This window comes from Sorex araneus, chromosome 2 (assembly GCF_027595985.1).
Source record: "Sorex araneus isolate mSorAra2 chromosome 2, mSorAra2.pri, whole genome shotgun sequence".
NCBI classification, from domain to species: domain Eukaryota; kingdom Metazoa; phylum Chordata; class Mammalia; order Eulipotyphla; family Soricidae; genus Sorex; species Sorex araneus.
The window spans coordinates 328480390-328501101 of record NC_073303.1 but is presented as its reverse complement, the minus strand read 5'-3'; the positions used below and the strand labels follow the sequence as shown (position 1 = coordinate 328501101).

Sequence of the window (20712 nt, the reverse complement as noted above, 5' to 3'; positions counted from 1 at the left end):
AGATTTCAATTCTGTCAATCAGGTAGCAATGGACTTGATATTTCCTATTGCTATAATTGTTGTTGCCTCATCTTTTTCTTGTCTTCACTTTATCTTGATGATGGAGAGACATTATCTCTCATATGGAAGAAATGTAGGCTAAGGAAATAGATGCAATACATTTATAATATGTCAACATTTATTGTGTGCTTAATAACTAGTGACTATTATTCCTGTATTTGTTTATGAGTTCATACAATGCATTCTCAATTCTTTGCTTGGCATGAATTTTTGAATCAAATGCAGAATGTCAATATGCATGAACATATTTCTTGTCTTTAAGAAAAGCTGATAAATTATGAGTACCTGATATGTAACACTTTCACAAGAACTATTTTCACTTTATATAAATTTAATTAGCAAAAAAGTCAGCTATAATATTAGCAATAGTGCCAACATGACTTACATTGATTTTGTCTTAGTTTCTCTCTCTATGAGATGGAGAAAATTTTGTGAATAGCAAAGGGAGATAAAGAATTTGACATATCAACAAGCATAGTGCTTTAAAAAAGAGAAAATCTATGGGGCCATGTGATTTTAACCACATGTTATATTCAGAATGTCCCAATCAAAATCAAGTATGCATTGAAAAACAGTTGTGAGCACAATTCAGCTGATAAAAGCTGTCAGGAAGGCAGTTGTGTTTCTTTTCAGAGCAGCTGGCTTGTCTGAATTACTTAAGCAGTACAGTAGCCTTGCAATTATGTGTATGCCTGTGCGCTTTATTCTTACAAAATCATCTCAATGTTCATCTGCTTAGTCATTAAGTTTTATAGTGGAATTTGAATGGCTAATGAAATTGCAGTTTTGAACTGTTTTATGGCCTCTAAGAAAATCTCATTTACCACAGAGTAGCTATGAAAAGATGTGAATGACAGATGAAAATACGTTATTATAAATGGAAGAAGGAAATTAGTTTTAAGGATACACAGAGAAATAAAACTAATATCATCTTGTACCATTTGTTCTAATACTCATCACTTCCTCCATTCTTTTATCTTTTCGTTCATTCACAAACTCAAAAACTATGAACTAAATGCCAACTGAAGTAACGACATCACCTATTTTTTTACAAAGATCCTGCAATATAGCAAGAAAACCAGTACAACCCATAGATAATAAAAGATTATATTAAATACACTACTTATACCATTACTTCTTCATGGGAATTTTAATGAAATGGTGACCATATCATGGAAATTCATGAGACATAAAGCAACAACAGTATTTAAAACTATTTTGCATTTATTAAATGTAGTTATTTCTAAATAGACTGGAGCACATATGGATCAATAAAAATCATTAAATACAGATATTTGGAGGCCATTCACATTATTTGAATATTTTTAAGGTATTGTTTATTTAAAAAATGTTATTTTCCATTTTCCTTCATATAATAATGAGGAAGTTACTTTTAATGGCCAAGTCAGTGGAATCCTCAATCCTTTGACCTCCGAGTTCTGGTTAGAATCAACTACAAGGAGACAACACCGAATTTGGAATGTTCATTCATAAACCTGGACTGTTACTGATTTTGATTCCAGTGAGGTGATGGAATTACCTTACTTCTTCATAAACCTATTCAAGGTAATGTCTTTAACATCAACTATTGCCTGTCTAGTGAACAAAAACCCTTATAGGGTCACTTATTCCTACCCTCGTCAATGCAAAAGTTCCTTTGTTGAACTTCTCTCAGAAATTTCGCTATTGCATCAACTTCTCCCTGTCAGGATCCAAGATCCCAATTGATGCATTGCTCTCTGAAGCTTCCTGTTTAAAGTAACCCAGAGTAACCCAAAGCTTCCTCTCTTCTTTGTGTTTTAAATAGCTGCTGTCAAGCGTTCTTTATTTCACTCACCATAACATTAACTCTATCTTCTACTTCCTAGAGCTTTTAATGACATTTTAGTTTATACTTACTTTGACATTAAAAGAGATATATGGTGGGGCTGGAGGGATAGTACAATGAGTAGTGTGCTTGCTTTGCACACTGCAATGTGGGTTCAATTTCCAGCATCCTATAGGATCCCCAAAGCCGTGCCAGGAGTTATTCTAGAGTGCAGATCCAGGAGTAACCCATGAGCATCCCTGGGTGTGGACCCCAAAATAAATAAAATGATATGTGCATGCTTGATGAGAAAGATATCTATAAAAACACAGAATAAATTAAAATGTCATTTTAGTAATTATTTGGAATTTTTGATCCAAGATTGCATATCTGCAATCACTTTAGTATTCCTAGACATTCAACCTGTGCGCAGGTCTGGCAGTGCTGAGGGCCACTGAGACCCCCCTCTCAGTGATACTTAAGGTCCATATAGTGAAAAGGCCATCTAAGGGCATCTAGAGCCTTGCACAATCCAGGTATGTGCTCCATCCTTTTGAACTATCTCTATGCCCCTTTTTAAATTTCTTTCTTTTATTTGGTCTCAGGGTCCTCTTGAATCCATACTGGCACTGCTCCCAAACTGCTTGGCTGGTGCCACCCTGTTGAGCTACCCTCCTGGATTGTCCTTGAGGCAAGAGGTCTTGGGAGAAACCACTCCAGAGATGGGGAAGGACATCACCAAAAGGGGTGCAGTCTCTCCATAATTTGTAATTGTTGTACTTCTGTTAACGGAATTTGCTGAATCATTTGTTCCTCCACAGTTACGAGCAGCACAGACTTAATTTGGGGTCATCTTTCTTCCTCGAAGAGAGTTCATGTTAATTGAGTTGCCTATCACCTGGTAACCATTGTTACTACCCACTATAGTGCTCCTGAGGCATTCCCAGTTCCTCAGGGGCACTTCCAATTCTCTGTGCTTAGTTTAACTTCTCCTTCATGCCTTACTTTCCCCTGTTTGTTAATCATCATTGTTCTTGTTTTCTGTTCTAACCTTGTCCCCCAATCCTGCATGGAGCACAGTTTCTCTTTTCCTATAATAGCACTGTTTGATTTCAATAAACTCATCATCGGCCATCAGCCTGTTGACCCATTCTTCTGTCCGTCATACGGGGAACAACTTTTAGTTCTGAATGTATCCAGGAGGCACAGTCACCACGGGACGGTGACAAGGTCACATCCATCTGACAATGCACAGAGTTTACTCCTGGCTTTGTGCTCACGGATCATTCTAGTGTAGTTAATAAATAATATCAGAGAGGGTCAAACCTGGTTTGTTCTAGTGCAAGGAAAGCACCCTACAACTCTACTGTGTCTCTGGTGATGCATTTATACTTCTTAAAGTAGCAAATATCATAAAATTTAGCTTCTGGATTCCTTTTTTCTTCTTTTCCTAGATCATGTAGTACACATGATTCTTTCTCCGTGTAACTTAAGTCTAATCATATCAATTCACCACATTACAGTCTTGGATGGAGTCCCAGTTCATTAGGATAACCCTAAACTCTTGTGCATTTAGGATTCCAACAATTTTGATCTAGTATATATACTCTTTAATATTTATTTCCAGTGGCCCTAAGTTTCCCTCAGAAAACGTCACTGAACTGATCTACCATTGCATCTTGATTATCTAATATTGGCCTGCAAAATCTTTAAACTACAAGTACATAGTGGGGAAATTCTGTTCTTCATTCACTACCTTAAATTTCAAATGCCACAATGTTTATGATTCTTTCCCCAGTACTAGGTGGAAATGAAATTCTGCCTTCTCTACACTCTTAGACTTTGTTTATGCTCTACCTAGGTATTCATGGGCAATATTGGTTACTTAGGATATTTGGATACCATATAGATAACCACATAAGTGACTTTTTTCTTAGAAAAATATTTAGATTTATATCTCTCCCATTCATTTCAATTTCACCTTTTAAAGTACATGATTTATATGAACATTTAAAATGCTTAGTGAATGATAAATGATTGGAAAGTATTTTTACCAAATTCATGTATCAGACAAAAGGGTAACACAAAGTTTAAACAAAGGTTGATAATCAGTTTTCAAACTTATTTTGATAGAATCACTACAATGAAACTAGCAAAATATATATCAAAGGAGATAAAGTTACAAGTCTGAATTTCAAAAATACAAATCGCGGTGCCTCCATTCAAATTATTTTGAATTTTTTAATGTGACACAGAAAAAATAACATAATCATTACATGTAAGTAGACTTTATACCTAACTTTAATAAATGCACACTTTAAGTTAATAGTAAGGAGAAGTTAACTTAATTCTACATAGTTTAATCCATATCTCAAGCAAAGTATTAATTTGTAAGTTTTCTTTTACAGGGGCTATACTTAATGGTGGTCAGAAGGCTTTAGGCTATCCTGGTGGTGCTCCATTCAGCAGGTCTGTGCTCCATCCTAATTATACAAAACTGTTCTGTTAGCATACCTTAACTGGGGTGAAGGTGGGATGGGAAATAGGGTTATATCCAGTGGTGCTGGGGGTTGTAAAAGTTCGGGGGTTCAACTCAAACATGTGTTAAACCTCTGGAGTTATTTCCACATTCATCTTATTTATAAACATTTAAAGACTTTGGCCAAAGGCTATTTGAACTAGACAGTAGGTCTATATAACTCAGTTTGCATGGTGAGTATGTAGGGATAGGAGATGTCTTTGGAACAAACCACTTTCCAAACCTATTTTCAAATTATATCACAAGCACAACTTTGACTGGCAGGTACCAATGTATAAAACATTGCCTGGATCCATGCTTAACAAGTCTATTATACATTGTTTGCCTGACTGTCAATGAGAGTGAATCATTTACCTCACAAATTACAGAATATATCTTTAAAACAATAAACTCTGTTTCATAACTTAGCAGTATGCAGGGGTATTGGGGTTATCTCATAAATTCAAAGAACAATTAAGATCTTGGAGGATTGTTTTTCTTAATACAATATTCATCAGTATATTGAGTTAACCTTATCGTAGATCTACTAGAAAGTGAAATACTTGGTGCTAAGACTTCATGTATCATATAAAATTCCCATTACATGTGTATATATGAAGTCAACATCATTCATCAAGCATTTAACGAACATTGATTGCTATTTAAAGCACCATGCTAATGGTGGTGTCATAAAAATAAAATATGATTCCATTTGTCATTGTGGTTAGATGGAGTGGAAAAGACAAGCAGGAAATGAAAACTTTACAATCCAACATGACCGGTGTTAGGGCAGAGACCAGGGCAAACACCAGGGTTCCGGGTAGTTGAGAAGGAGAGAGAAGGAGTCATCCATGATGAAAAAGTAGAAGTCAGTTTGGAGGCATGACTAGAAATGGAGTGGAGGCAAGCAGGGAATACATATCTAAAAAATCCAAAACTTTTTCACAGACATAAAAGAACAGATGTATTTGAGATCTATAAGTTTTGAACAGCTCTGGTTCTGTTTGAAGAGAGAATGGATGAGGCTGAAAGTTGAACCGGCTTTCAACACTGGGATTACAATATTCAAACTTTATCTGTATTAGCTAAAGGGAAGGAAATTAGTTCATTTAATGGAGAAGAAATTGGTAGGTATATATCATTTTCTCTTGTGTTGCTTGAAGCTGTAGTGGTTTAAGATAGAGAAGAGGAGATATGATTTAGGATAGTCAAAGATTCTGACTCACAAGAGGTCAATATCGGTCTCATGCAGTGTCTACGAGCTCAGGGACATACCAGGTATCCAGGCCATTGTCAGATTTTGAGGTGATGCATGCTCCACATTTCCAACGCAAAGGAACCTGACTGAGGGAGGCTCTATGAGAAAAAAAAAGTCTGGACAAGGACACTCAAGGGACACATTGTTGAAAATCTTACTAATTGAAACAAATTCTGTGGATTGTGAAGCAATGGGGCATGAAAGCTGACTACCAAACAGGAAGTTGGGTGGATTAGCACAGAGGCCATGGTGTGTGGGTGTGGGCATAGCTGTGCTGTCACCTGTGTTGCCTGCAAAGCAGTGACAAAGTAAACACTCTTACCTGTGCCTCCAAAGAGTGATCCCTGATTGCATGGGGAATAAACAGAGAACACGCAGCTAGGTCCCTAGCCATTGAGGGATTATCTAGAGGGCTCTATTAGATTATTTTAGGAGAAATGCTAACCTAGAAATGTGGAGCCTGAAAATGCCTTTTTCTTTGTTTACTTCTTCTTTTGTTTGTTTGGTTTGGTTTGGGGGGAGGTGTTCCGAGATTACTCCTGGCTCTGCATTTAGGCATATAATCCTGTGCTCATAGGGGATGCAGGGGATTGAACCCAGTTTGGCCATGTGCATGGCAAGTGTCCTACCCATTGTACTCTGACCCTACTCTGACCCCTGAAAATGCAGATTTCTTAAGATGACAGAAGGACATATATCTGCTTCCTAAGATTTCACGACTTCAGTGGAATGGGCAGCTTCATGGAATGACATTTCACTAGCAATTTATATTTTAATCTATATACTTTCTAAGAATGTTACTCTTTAAACAACAAATAATCCCAGTCATCTGTAATCACTTTGGTGCCTCCTTCTGGTAGAACTCTATATCCCACTTTTATCCTACCTGGTTTCATCTCTGCATCCTTCTTAGGAGCCTGATCAACCTTAGGATCCTTAGCAGCCATTATAGCTTGCAACAATTTTCCTTGAGATTTTTCAGGAAGTGTAATGTCTCGTTTGGTTACTATTTCAGCTGTGCTCCTTTCAACTAATATATGGGTCAAAGAACAGAAAAAATTTTCTAAATGCCTGTCTGGCCAAAAAGCTCACTTACACTCCTTTTTTCTCTGTGAGAAAAAGGAAAAAAGAAACTCTGGTTACTCAACTTTTAATAGTTCTCTCTCTTTTTCCTCCAGTCTGCTTTCTTTACTATAATCCAAACAAGTAAAAAGGACAAACGGGCATCAGTGCATATAATAGGTCTCCCTCAGTGAAATAATTCAGGTTTTTTTTAATCTAATTTTACTTCCTGTTTTGTGTTATCCCTTAACCCTCACAAAGGGCTCTATTTGCATCTCCTGAGGTCTGAAAGACTACAGGGTCAACTAACACAGAATAGTGGGTTGGTAAAATTGACAAAAGAGACCTCCTGGCCACCCAGAAGATACACGGAGCTTGAGTGTGGGTCCTGCAAATAGAGTTCTTCAGATGATATTCACTCCACACATCTTCACTTGAATATTTTCCTGAATCAGAGTTCTAGCATTATTCTCCTTTATTGCTCAAAGATCACTGACAGCAATTCAGCATCCTTGTAAATTTTCTTCCATCAACAATATTTATCAGACAAGAGTCATTTATACATTCAGAGTAGTTAAGTACTTCTATGCTATTCCCTCACCCACCTAGTCTCTCCATTTCCTCTTCTTTATTTGCTTTTTTTTTAGTTTGAAGAATGTAAGACTTTACAGTATTTTTATAAGAAGTCAATAAATTTGTTTTCTCTTTATTGGTCCCAAAGCTGTGACCTTCTTCAAACTATATATCACATAATTGTCAATGAAGAACATAACCTACTCATCACAGGATCTCAATACTACAGCTGTTGTATCCTGTGTGACTAGTAAATGTTCTAATGGACAGAATCAGGTATCTATTTCTATTTATAGAAAATAATCACATTCTTTAATTTTAACTCCCTGAGAATAAGTAGAAACTGTAACCAGTTCCTAATCAATTGATATGACAAACTTCATGGTCTATCACTCTTGTACCTGTGCTGTTATTTAACAAAATAGTGGACTTTCTACAAGTCATTAGATCCTAAATCATCTGGCTTTAAATTAGTTAAAAGAAAGATTGCTCTTGATCAGACTGTCCTAATCTATGGAATGCTTCAAAAGTGGGTCTAGGTCTTGCCAGAGTTCAGACTCAAAGCAGTCAAAAATTTTTCTCTTGATGATCACATAAAATTGAGTTCTGTAAATTCAAGGAAAAGAACTCTGACAACAACCATAAGTTGGTTGTTCTATAATCTTAGTTATCTCATTAGAGTGCCAACAAAAGACGACCTTTAAAAATGAAAATTTATCCACATCACTGGCCATACAGTAACAAATTATTAGCCTATATGGAACAATAGTGAAGGTGAATATTAACTCATTAGTCAGGTATGTAACAAAACCATTCAGCTACATAAGTAAGTTGATTTTCTATCCTTGTTTACCCACCGTTGACAACTGGCTCCCAATAATATGTTGATCCAGAATAATTACGTCTATGGTTCTGTTGCTATATGTGGATTAGTTATGTTGTTATGGTAGGAGTGGTGAGGCAGACTCAGGCTATCTCTAATCTCCAGAACCCCGACAGAAAAATGAGATATAGAAGCTCAAGAGATAAAATCATTGTAATGCTTGGGGGTAGTTTAGAAGACCACACTTCCAGGTAGTATATCAATCCAATTACATATTTCTATTTACCAAGAGAAGTTAAAATACAATTCATAGTGTCATGTATTTATATTTTTTAGAAAAAACTAATCTATCATAATGTAAACTATAATTTATCTTTACCAATAATAGGAAAATGATGAAAATTTCTTTATAACAATATTAGAAGATATAATGTTTAATATTTGGAGATTGATTAAAATATATTAGTTCTTTTTAAGAACTATCAATCTTCATTCAAGTCAGAGACTAATGTAATTTTCCTACACTATAAGGTGTCTTACATGCTGTCAACACTCCTGGAAGCGTAAAACAGCAGTGATAAGTAGGCTTTTATATTTGTGCTCATTATCCAGAACAAAGAGTGTACATGCCACTAAAGCATAATGACTTCTCTCATTTAAATATTTGCAGTCCTGACAAGGTAAAAAAGAATATTATGGAGTGTTAATAAAATGAAGAGTTTTGCAATCTTCTCACAAGTGAAGGATATAAATTTTACATAAAAATTAGAATCTATAAACATTCGACCTTAAAAATAGAGGGAAAATATATTCCATTTAGTGAAGTTTACCTGAATATGTTCACAAAATCATACTATATATTTTGATAAAGTAATTAATTTTGTGAATAGTAAGTCTTAGAAGAAGTCTGAGTAATTCCAGTGAATTTTAGATTTGATTTTGTGTGGTCTCTGACTTAGCATTTACTTTCCTCTTCTCTTTCTATAGAACCTGTTTCAGTCACCAAAGAGAATTTTCCTTCATAGGTATGACCCTGTAGATTACTGCCCTACTACTATTAAAAGCCATACAATCACATATTATTAGCCTATATGGAGCAATAGTGAAAGTGAATGTTAACACATAGGAATTGATGTCCATTTTGTAATAACAATATCTTTGTTCACTTGCCATAGAACTAAAATTAATGCTTAGCACTTGGAGTATCAATGACCCTGCTCAAAGATGATTAAATCTTAAATATCATAATTATTATTCATAATTAATAACAGCCAGTACTTTTTAAGAAGTAGATACAAAAAGCAATGATATAATACTTTATGAAAATCATGCTGAATTTGGAACCCAAAAGCTTTAATCAAGTTCTAAATAGCAACTGTCATCATCATAGTAGTGGAAGTAGCAGTGGCTGCAGTCATGGAGTTAAGTATATTATATCAAGTATATCAGATGCTAGAAAACACCCATGTGTGTCCAGCCAGTTAGTGCCCGAGAGAGAGAAAGGGCCAAAGAAATCTTTCTAGAGTGTAAAGTAGAAGTTGAGTTCTGTTGAGTACGGTAGTGAAATAAATTTGGGATGGACAAGGCAAAAAGGGCTACCAAAGGAAGAAAATGCACATGCAATATGTTGTAGTAAGCATGATGCAGTACAGGGCACAACATTGCTCAGTTTGTCTGAATCTAAAAAGTTTGTAATAAGAAAAAAATCATTAATATAGAAAGCAAAATGGAAACAATATTATGAAGTACTTGGTTCATATCACTAAAATAACATAGAATGAAGAATTTTATCTTGAAGAGTGAAGTCATTCACACTGGTGTTGGGTTATAGGAAGCTTGTTTTCAGGGTCCAAAGGGAGGGCTGGGGCTGTGGTTCAGCAGTAGCAGCAGTAGAATATATGTTTTCCATGTGTGAACTCGAGGTTCAATGACCTGGACTGACCTTGAAACATACAGCAAGCAAACAAAGAAACAGTGCTCAAAAAATTAGATTGCAGGATCATCAGGTCTGAGCTAAAAAAAAAAAGTAGGTTAAAGGCAGTTGTAACAGCAATCTCAAGACAAAACATAGACATGGAGATGAAGACATCTCTGTGACTCAGATATTGGCTTGATACAATGAATGCACATACTCTTTTGAGATGAGATAATACAATTTCAATACCCAGTTTTTTGCAGTTTGTTTTTCAAATTTTGGCAATTAAGAGGAAAAATATAAATCCTCACTGTGATAGGATAGACAAGGAAAGAAAACAGTGGGAGAAATGAGTTTTTTTAATATATAAACACATGAGCTTGGAAGACTGAGACATCCATTTATTTTTTTATTTATTTGTTTGTTTGTTTTGCTTTTTGGGTCACACCTGGCGATGCACTGGGGTTACTCCTGGCTCTTCATTCAGAGAATTACTACTGGCGGTGTTCAGGGGACCATATGGGATGCTGGGATTCGAACCCGGGTCGGCCCCGTGCAAGGCAAATGCCCTACCCACTGTACTATCGCTCCAGTCCCAAGACTAAGGCATTTAGTAGAAGATATTTGCTGGGAAGAAATCTGCTGAGGCTTAGATTTCAAGGTGAAATTTGGACTAGATTCAAGCTTCAGCCTTACCATTCTTAACTCAAACCTTTCGAGTTATTGCAGTCATTCAGAAAAATGATGCAGAACTAAATGGGATAAAATCCCAGAATGAAAACTAAGAAAGTACCAAATTAAAGGACTATACTATTAAGAAGAACTATCAAATGTCACTGGGAATATTCGGCAAAGAAGTAGATGCGAATTAAAAAACAGAGAAATAATAATTTGAATAGGAAACCATGCTTAAGAATATACATGTTTCAGGGGCTGGAGCGATAGCACAGCGGGTAGGGCGTTTGCCTTGCACGCGGCCGACCCGGGTTCAAATCCCAGCATCCCATATGGTCCCCTGAGCACCGCCAGGGGTAATTCCTGAGTGCAGAGCCAGGAGTAACCCCTGTGCATCGCCAGGTGTGACCCAAAAAGCAAAAAAAAAAAAAAAAAAGAATATACATGTTTCAGAATGAGTCAACAAAGGTGTGAAAATGACCACTAATTTTTATACAATATAAGTCAAAATGGTCTTGGCAAACGTACTTTAATTGAAGATGTAGAGTGACAGTCAAAATGTAGTGGGTTGAAGATTAAATAAAACTGAATCAGAAAACATCTCTTTTTTCCAGAAGCTTAGAGAAAAAAAAAAAGTAAGAATATAGGCTTCTCATCATGTCAACCTCAAACCCAGACCCAGGGTTCCATCTTTGTTACAATGGAAATACCGAGTGCAATTAGGTGGCACAGCAAAGATGCCATTGAAGAGGAAAATGACATGGAATAAGAATGAATTAACTAATCTACTGGCAGTGCAAATGAATGGTACTCAGCTGTAAGGAGGAGAGTGAACTTTGAACAGGAGGGCTTCATTCTCCCAGAGTGAGAACAAAGAAAAGGAGAAAGACATAGGCAAGTGCTAGGTTTAAGCATAGGACAGTACAAAGTTGTAAGAATTCACAGAATTTTTTTTCTCATCCTCTTCATCTCTTGTCTCAGGTTAGAGCAAAATTAATTTTCTGATAATTGAAATTGAGATAGAATGTTCAAAGTAAATCTATAGACATAAGTGTGTAAGTATATGGCACATAACATATTCAGATTGTGTGAGCAAGAAATGAGAAAATTGCTTTGGAAAGCAGAAAGATTGGCAGGGATGCAGACTGGTTGGGAGGGCATGAGAAATTCACCATCACTGAGTTTTAAGCATTCTCTACTAGGTCTCCTCAGAAGGAGACATCTACATAATGGGAAATCTGGCTATCAGGCTGATCTCAAGCTAGGCATTTTTTGAGCCAGTGTCATGGAAGGAAACTGAGTAAAGAAAGAAGGTATAGTACCTCATTTCACCAAATTCTCATATCACTGCAAAAAAAAAAAAATCCAAAAAATCCTTGCTGCCATTGTACATAGAAGGTACGTAGAGGTTAACACCATTGTTCATAGCTGGTTTTTTTTTCCTGCCCTGTTTCACAAGTGAGAATCAACCTGTTGAGGTAAGAAAACTTAGCTGGATCATTAGGATCAGATGGAAATTGGGTGTATATCCTTTCCCATTCTGTAGACTGTCTTTATATTTTGGTCATTGTTTCTTCTGAGGTGCAGAATCTTCTCAGTTTAAGATAGTCCCATTTGTTTATCTCTGTTTTCACTTGCTTGACCAGAGGCATGTCATCTTTGAAGATACCTTTAGCTTCAATGTTTTGGAGGGTTTTGCCAACTTTGTCTTCCATGTATCTGGTCTGGTCTGATATTGAGGTCTTAAATCCACTTTGACCTGACTTTTGTACATGGGGTTAGGTAGAGATCTGAGCCCATTTTTTTTGCATGTAGCTGTGACTGCAATACTTAAGTAACCTCTCATAAGCCACATGTACTAACTTAGGTCATTTTTGTTTGGTTTTGCTTATTTTTTCTCTGGTTTTGGGTTTGAGGCCACACCTGGAGATGCTTGGATGCTATTCCTGGAACTGTGCTAAGAACTGAGCCCTGGCACTTAAAGATAGTTTTAGTGCTTTACTCCATTCCTATTCTAGGACACCTCCGTTCCCATTCTCTAATAGAAAACCAGGTTACACATGCAGAACATTTTAGCCCCTGGAAGAAAAGTGTAACGCTCATTTAGAGGGCACATAAATGTTGTATCAAATTGCTCAGAGCAATGTTCACACAATGATATACTCACTTAAGATGCATGATTATTAAAACTCAACCTCTGTTTTCCCTTTTGTGCCAATTGATTTTTCCTTGCTTCAGCAGCAGATGCTGTGTGCTGGGAAATGAGAAATGGTCTCAATGATGGTGCTATAAGGCTTTACAGCAGAAGCTGTAAACCAGAATCACATACTCCTTGGACTGAAGATTTCATTTCCTCATGCCATTGGTGGCAATTTATGCCATTGAACTGAAGTGATTTCCAACACGTTGCAAAGAAGGCAAAGTAATATTTTGTGATTATGATGTCGGTGGGCCCCACGGGTGACTTACGTTAAGTGGGGAGGAGAAAGACGGTCACTTTCTCCCCAACCACCTCTACCACCCGGGACCCAGAGTTACTGGGTTCTTGTCTCGCTCGCGGAAAAGAATTTCAGGAGTAGACAAGCAGTGAAGTAAATAGGTTTTATTTAGAGGTTTCTGAGGGAAGGAGGAAGGGATAAGTGGAAAAGAAAAGACAGTAGGAGTAACGCGCTCAAGAAAGAACGCAGGCTCCTCCAAAGATGGAGAGAGCTCTACACACATCCTAGCACTGGACACGAAAGTATGAGAGTACACATCTCAAGGGAGGGGAGATGCGGGCGACACATGTGCTCGGCCACATGGCACAAGCAGCACATGGGCTCAGGCAGCATATGCGCGCCCTTCCATTGTTCAAGGTGTCTTTTATAGGGTTTCTTCAACCTGCCCCCACCTACATGGGGTTTCTTTCCAGGTAAAAGTTCATTGCTAAGGTTACATGGGAGGTTGGGAGTGGTGATGGCCTTCTTTGGGGAACCTCCTGGGCAGGGATCCATTATCCTCAGGGTCTGCTGATGGTTTCTTCAGGGTCTTTTGTTTTCTTGAATCTGCACATCTTAAGAGTCCCCTTCCCAGAGACTCTGTTAAATCTCAATTTTCATTGCCAAGGGCCTTTCCCTATCTACCTGCCTACATCAATTAGACTTGAGATTGTAGCAGAGGAATTGACATTACTTTAACAGGGCTGCTTTAATGCCCACTTGACAGGTAGGAGACTCAACAAAGGCAGATGGCAGCTCCTCATCTTCTATTTCTGAGGTGCTCAATAAAATGCTCAGCAGTGTCCAGCACCCAGAGAGTCTGACCTGCTCCAAAGAGACATAAAGCTGTGGTGTGGAATCTTGGAGGAGGAGGCACAATAAATCCAGTAATTTTTGAAAGGAAATTTACTAATTCCTTCTGTCAGGACCTCCACATGGCCTCATCTCCAGGAGACCATGAGAGATGAGACTAGACATGGAGCCTGAGTTAAGCACTGAGGCCCCCTCCATCTCCAGGGGTTCCTCTTCTTGGTCTCCCTTCCCCTTTTACTAAGAGCTGCTCAGAGGCTTTGGTAAACTTGTCCTGCACGCTCTCCTCAGGGTCCGGTGATGTAGAAGAAAGACAGTCCCCCAAAGAAGCAAAAAGACAGTCCAATTCCAGGCAGAATGCGCTCAAGGAAATCAAAGTGTGCAGTTCTGTTTAGTTCTTTGTTTAGTCTCACAAAGATCCACTTGAAACAAGTGGATAGTTCATCGTGACTTGGCCCTACATGCCTCATGTGGAATTGCTCAGCAAATTGGTACTAAAAATACTTTGGATATTGCTACATGATTAATGCATTCGTTGTGAGAAAGTAACCTTTTTTTTCTAAATCATCTTTCAGATGATTTGGTTATGTCTTTCTTTTTTAATTGTAGACAGTGAATAAAAGTTTAGTTTGTGAAAGACTTAAAAAATTTGCAACATTCTGCTTAGAACTGCAGGCCTTTCTAACAATGTTAATTATTATCTATAATATAGTCTGCCTGTGGCATAACAAGATCAAATCATTACATTAAACATGTATAATAGAAATTACAATGAGACGATTATGAGACATAAGTGTTTGGACAACTCTGTGCCATGTTATTGCATTTAAAAATTCCTCAGGGGCCAGAGAAGTAGTACAGCAGACAGGGCACTTACCTCACATAAAGTCAACCTGGGTTCAATTGACACCCCTGAGCCTAGTCAGGAATGATCCCCAAGTATAGGGCCAGGAGTAAGCCCTGAACACCTCCCCCCAAACCCCCAAAACTACAAAAAAAATAAAAATCCCTCAAATTTATTTAGGCATATGAAGAACTGTGTCTTTAAAGACAGCCCTTTTTGACATATGCTCTGTGGTTTGTTATATCCAGTTAAAGTGTTTTCCTAATTGAATATTTCTTGTTGTCACACAGGGTTCTATCTTCCTTATAGTTGTTATACAATAAGCAGTTTTATGATAAGAGATTAAATTAATATTTTCTTAAATTTAGAGTAAATCATTGTTATCTACCATCCGAGAGGATATGCAAAGTAATACCCAGTACCAGTCATGAATAATTACTTCTGAAATATCCTTCCTAAAGGAAGTCAAGACCTTAGACAACAAGGTCCAATATGACAACTGTACTCACATGATCCATTCAGCACTTCAAATGTCACTAGTAACATTGGCATGTGATGTTTGAATTTTAATGACTTGAAACTAATACCTTGTATTTTGAAAACTAAAGGAATCTGGAATGCCTTATTAACAATTACTATATTGATTAGTTATTATATTATGATCTATTGATTTACTTAAAACATTAAAGCAATTTTCCTCTTTGCCTCATTCTGTTTGTTACAGTATTTTAAAACCAATACCAGAAACCATGTTTCATAAGAAGTATAATGAAATAGTCACATTTCTTTGCAACATTGCACCTTCTTTTCTACTCCCCCTCAAAAAAAAGAAAAAAACTTAGGACTCTCTAGTTAAGAAAGCAGAAGACTAACCTGAAGGTTGTAGTTTAAAGGATATGGCACCCCTGCTATGGAATAAATTACCTTGCAACATTCTTTTGGCTTTGATTAGCCTAGGACAGAGCTTTATGGAAACCTTTGAACTGGTAAGAATTCTAGGCTCTAGCTGGACTCTACTGGGCAATGGAAAATGTACTAGAACACCCTCCGGATTTGTAGTTACCTTTCTCCTCATTATATACCAAAAACATACTCCTGATAATCCTTCACCACAATTTTCTGTACATCCAGTGTGTGTTTATGTTCCTCAACTGCCACACTCACCATTTCCACTTCAAATATGTGTATAAATGTCCTTGCACTGTTACTAGTATATATAAACTAGTGTTTCACCTTAACTCTAGCTGGCACAAAACCAAATTTCCACTACTTCTCATTGAAGCAAGCTCTGCAACCTGTGCTGAATAAGCATGATCCCCAACATTGGTTATTTTCCTCCCAATAAGTTTCCTTTTTTCTGTTTAATTGTTACTATGCTCTTTGGATAACAGAAGCTACATGTCTTGGGCATGGAACATAAAGGTCATGGAATTTACAGCTTACCATGGTAACTACACAGACTATATTTAATGTGTGTCTTTTTGATGAGGAAATGATGCATTTCCAATTGTATGTGTTTAGGGCATTTTGAAGATGTATATTTATATGTGAAAATGATACGAACACCACATTACTCTCTCTAAGAAGACAGAAGCCCAAGAGGCTTTTCATGTTCCTTGTGTCTTCAGTAAGAAATGTCTTCCCAAGTCAAATATATAACAGCTCACTCAAAAACTAATAACACTTTTTTCTTGTATAGTGCTTAAAATTCACTTTCACATGAGAAAACTTTTATAAAAAGATGAAATGGATTTTGAATAAGTCAAATGCATGGAATCTAAAATTAGTCACTCATTGTAGGCTCTGAGCCAGATAAGGTGAACTATCTTTTTCTATGTCAAGCTTGAGGGTGGGGGGGAGGGTAATCCTGATTTGCATTGCCCTCAAGAATTTTAAATGAAAATGGAGGTGTTAGAGGAGGTGTGTGTGAAAGACTCTAGCAAGACGTGGAGGAAACAGGGCAGCTATTACTGAAAGTAACAACTAAAGTAGTACAGCATGTTCCTCAATGCATTGTTACCCTGATAGGCAAGCTTGTTTTGGCACTGAATTGAAGAGGCTACACTTTGTTCAGCCAGAATATTGAGGGTGCAAAGATCTAATCCAGTTTAAATTTTTTGGTAACTGGGTACAGAGAAGCAGTGACTATGACAAAGGTTTCCTCTAGTTTGTACCTTCTAGGTTTCCTTAGTCACACGGTGCAACACTTATCAGAGTGTAAAAGTCTAAAATAGATCAGACACCTTTCTGTAAAGAGGTTTAGTTCATACCTGGTAAAAATCACTTATTCATTTTTAAACTGCGTCAGGAGAAGTAGTCTTGACAGTGAGAAAATGATCTCCTAGTAATTGGGGGGTACAGAAATGTATTTTTCTTTAAGAATTTCTTCCTTACCATCCCCTATGGTCCCCACACACTGCCAGGGGTATTCCCTGAATGCAGAGTGAAGAATAACTCTTGAGCATTGCTGGGTGTGCCCGCCTCCACCCTTCCCATGCCCCAAATAAAAAAAAAGAAAAAGAATTACTTTGAGATTGTTACTCTCTGGATAAAAATTCATTTGGGTTTCTATTATTTTGTTTTACTCATTTATAAATATGAGCAATTTTTAAGTATTTTATATACTCCTTATCTATTTGAAGCAATTTATTGTGGCCATTTACTTAATCATGAGACCAAATTTACTTCAGCTGCACAAGATAGACATAAAATAATATTTTTAATTCTTACATTGATATAAGAGCAGAACATACAAATGAATAACGGGCAGATTATATATGACAATATAAGCCTGATCCTCAATGTCTGTCACTCAATGAGACAATCAGTACTTTATCAAAGACTTCGAGATGTTCTATTCTGGGTCCCTGTTTCCAAGTCTGAATCAAGCAGAGAAAGATAAACATACATCCAAACCAATCCCAGAAGATGCCCACATCCAGTTAGCCTGCTTCCAGTATCATGAGTCAGCAACCTCCCATCAGACCAGACATGAGAACTCTTTCCACAACAGACCTTCCCACTCTACTGCTTATTTTTGTGAGTCCCAGTGAAAAACAACTGCCAGTAACTGACATCCTTTCTGCCAGAAATGCTAGGTAAATATGATGGAGGCAGGCAGGAGATAGGGAAGGTCCCTCCCCAGGCAGTGGCAGTAAATTTCCTGGGAAGTAATAGCTCTGAAGTTACAAAAGGCCAACCTTGCAGAAAACAGGAACTAAGGTCTGATAAGACCCTCATCTGAGAAGATTGGACCCCTCCTTATGAAGGAAATTTCTTGAATACCCTAACTGTAGTGAATCAGCCCAGAGAAGACTTCAGAACATTCCAGACAAAGACATCCCGAAAGATACTCTACAAAAGCCACCTTGAATAAGGGAAAGGTGTGCATGTGCTGCCTGAGTCCGTGTGCTGCTGCCGCCCACGTAACTGAGCACATGTGTCACGGCATCTCCCCTCTTGAGATGTGTACTTTCATTCTTGGGATGTGTCTAGGGGTTCTCTCAGCCTTTGGAGAAGTCCGTGTTCTCTCTTGAGCGTGTTAGTCTCTTTCTCTCACTCTCTCTCTCTCCCCCTCCAGGCCTTCAAAAACCCTTCACTGCTTGTCTACTCCTGAAATTCCTTTTTGTGAGGTGAGACAAGAACCCAGTAATCCTGGGTACAGGGTGGCAGAGGTGGATGAAAGAAACTGACTATCTTTCTCCTCCCCACTTCACATAAGTCACCCGTGGGGATCACCAACATCAAATAGCCTCCATTTGTCCTTGTATGGGTGATCATTGCTAATTTCTTACAGGGGTCACTAGGACAGTCTGCCTTAGGTGTTGAACTCCATACATCCCCTCACTTCTGCTGCTTGAGGCTGTAGGATGCTGTGCTGAAGTTGTCCAACTAAGTTAAACTTCATTCCCCTTGTGTTACCATCCTCCACTATTTATTTTGTTTGCTAATAGGATTTTGTTACTAATTCTCATTTATTTCTCATGCACCATATTATAAATACTTAGTGGAAATCAGTCCCTCATTTTCATCCTGCTTTTACTTGCTTCTCTCATGTCTTCTTGTCTAAATTCTTTGTTAGAAGAGAAATCGAAGGGCAGACACAGGAATAGGTTTCATAAACTCTATTCTTCAAGCTGGCCTTACAGATAGGTGAGTTTGTGTTTTGCTTTTTTTCACTTTGTTTTTTCCAGAGAGCCTGAATTTACTTAGGTAAATTTTGTTGTCGCTTATTTTAAAAGTCTTCTTACTTTTTCAAGTTTTAATCCCAAGAGCTTGGTTTGGATCCAGAGAGAGCAGTCTCTGATTTTCTGCCTGTTAGAGGGAATAAATTGTTATGTTCTTGTCAGAGGTGGGTGGATAGGAGGTACATTAGCATCATAAGCATTCTTGGTTCATGTTAGTCTTTATAAATCCTCTCCTTTGCCTACAAAAACCTTTGCTTCTATTATGTACTTATATTGCAATCAGAATTTTGTCGCTTAACATTTTTAAATGTTCCAACTTCACTAGAAGTGATTTGGTGTCATTTGAACACGTTGGGTCCACGGGGCTGGCAAGAGAGCTGGCTGTGGCAGTTCAACCTACCCCACCCACTGCACACATGAACAGAGAAGGAGGACATCCCTTGGAGAGAGGATGCATAGCAGAGCATTACAGAAAAGATCCCTGTATCACTGTCACTGTCATCCCGTTGCTCATCGATTTGCTGAGTGGACACCAGTAACATCTCCATTGTGAGACTTGTTGTTACTTTTTTTTGGCATATCAAATACACCACGGTTAAGCTTGCCAGGCTCTGCCATGTGGGCGGGATACTCTCCGTAGCTTGCCGGACTTTCCGAGAGGGACGAAGGAAAAGAATATTGGTGGGCCATGTGTAAGGCAAATGCCCTTCCCATTGTGCTGTTGCTCCAGTCTATAGCAAGAGTCCCTAAAATTTCCTTATTAGTTCGAAATTCCTATTACTCTATATTTACTGTATCACTCTCATTTCGTTGCTCATTCTATATTACTCTAAAATATATTTCTCCTATGATCCAGGAATATAATCAGCTATATAACTGATACTCGACTAAACCTTAGACTAAGACATTCCTTAAACTAAAACAAGATTAGCAGTTACTCATAGAAAAGTTTAGGACTTGGAGAATACCAAGCGGGTTGCCTGATTTATATAAACTTTTATACAGGTTGGCTGAAGCCATGGATGCTGAACTCTGATTGTCCAAAGTTGACTAATGAATATAAAGGGAAATGTTGTTGTATAGCCATTTTTTTCCACACACACAAAAATTATAGCCCAAATAGTTTTCCTATTTTTTTTGGTGGGAAAAGGGAGAGAATTTGGGCCAGATTCAGTTGTACTCAGAGTTTACTCCTGGCTCTGTGCTCAGGGATATACTTCTGAATGTGTTTAAGGAACACACAGGCTGCCAGGGAGTCAAACATAGAGACAAAGAGATACTCAGTTCTCTATCTCTTTGTCCCCTACAATATTTTTTGGGGTGTTTGGGTCACACCAGTCAATGCACAGGGGTTACTCCTGGCTCTGCACTCAGGAAATAATTCTGGTAGTGCTCAGGGGACCATATAGGATGCTGGAAATTGAACCCAGGTTGGCCACATGCAAGACGGATGCCCTACCCACTGTACTATCACTCCTGCCCTGTCCACAATATTTTTTAATAAGAATTAAATGAGGAGTTATTTCTCTGCACATAGAGAACAACTTTAACTTCTTTAACATGTAAGTTAAAGAAGATAACTATTTAATTGTTTTCATATCATCCCATTTTATCCATGGAGTTATACCTGAAATTGAAGATTTAATTAACAATAGAAGCTAAAATAGGAAATGAGGCCTTTGCTTGAATTACAAAACTAATAA

The 20712-nt window shown here is 37.7% G+C and overlaps 1 pseudogene; it reads right to left on the bottom strand.

Annotated features, from left to right (window-relative positions):
* Window positions 1-5629: 5629 nt before the first annotated feature.
* LOC129401877 (uncharacterized) overlaps window positions 5630-20712 on the bottom strand; it is a 68460-nt pseudogene continuing 53377 nt past the window's right edge.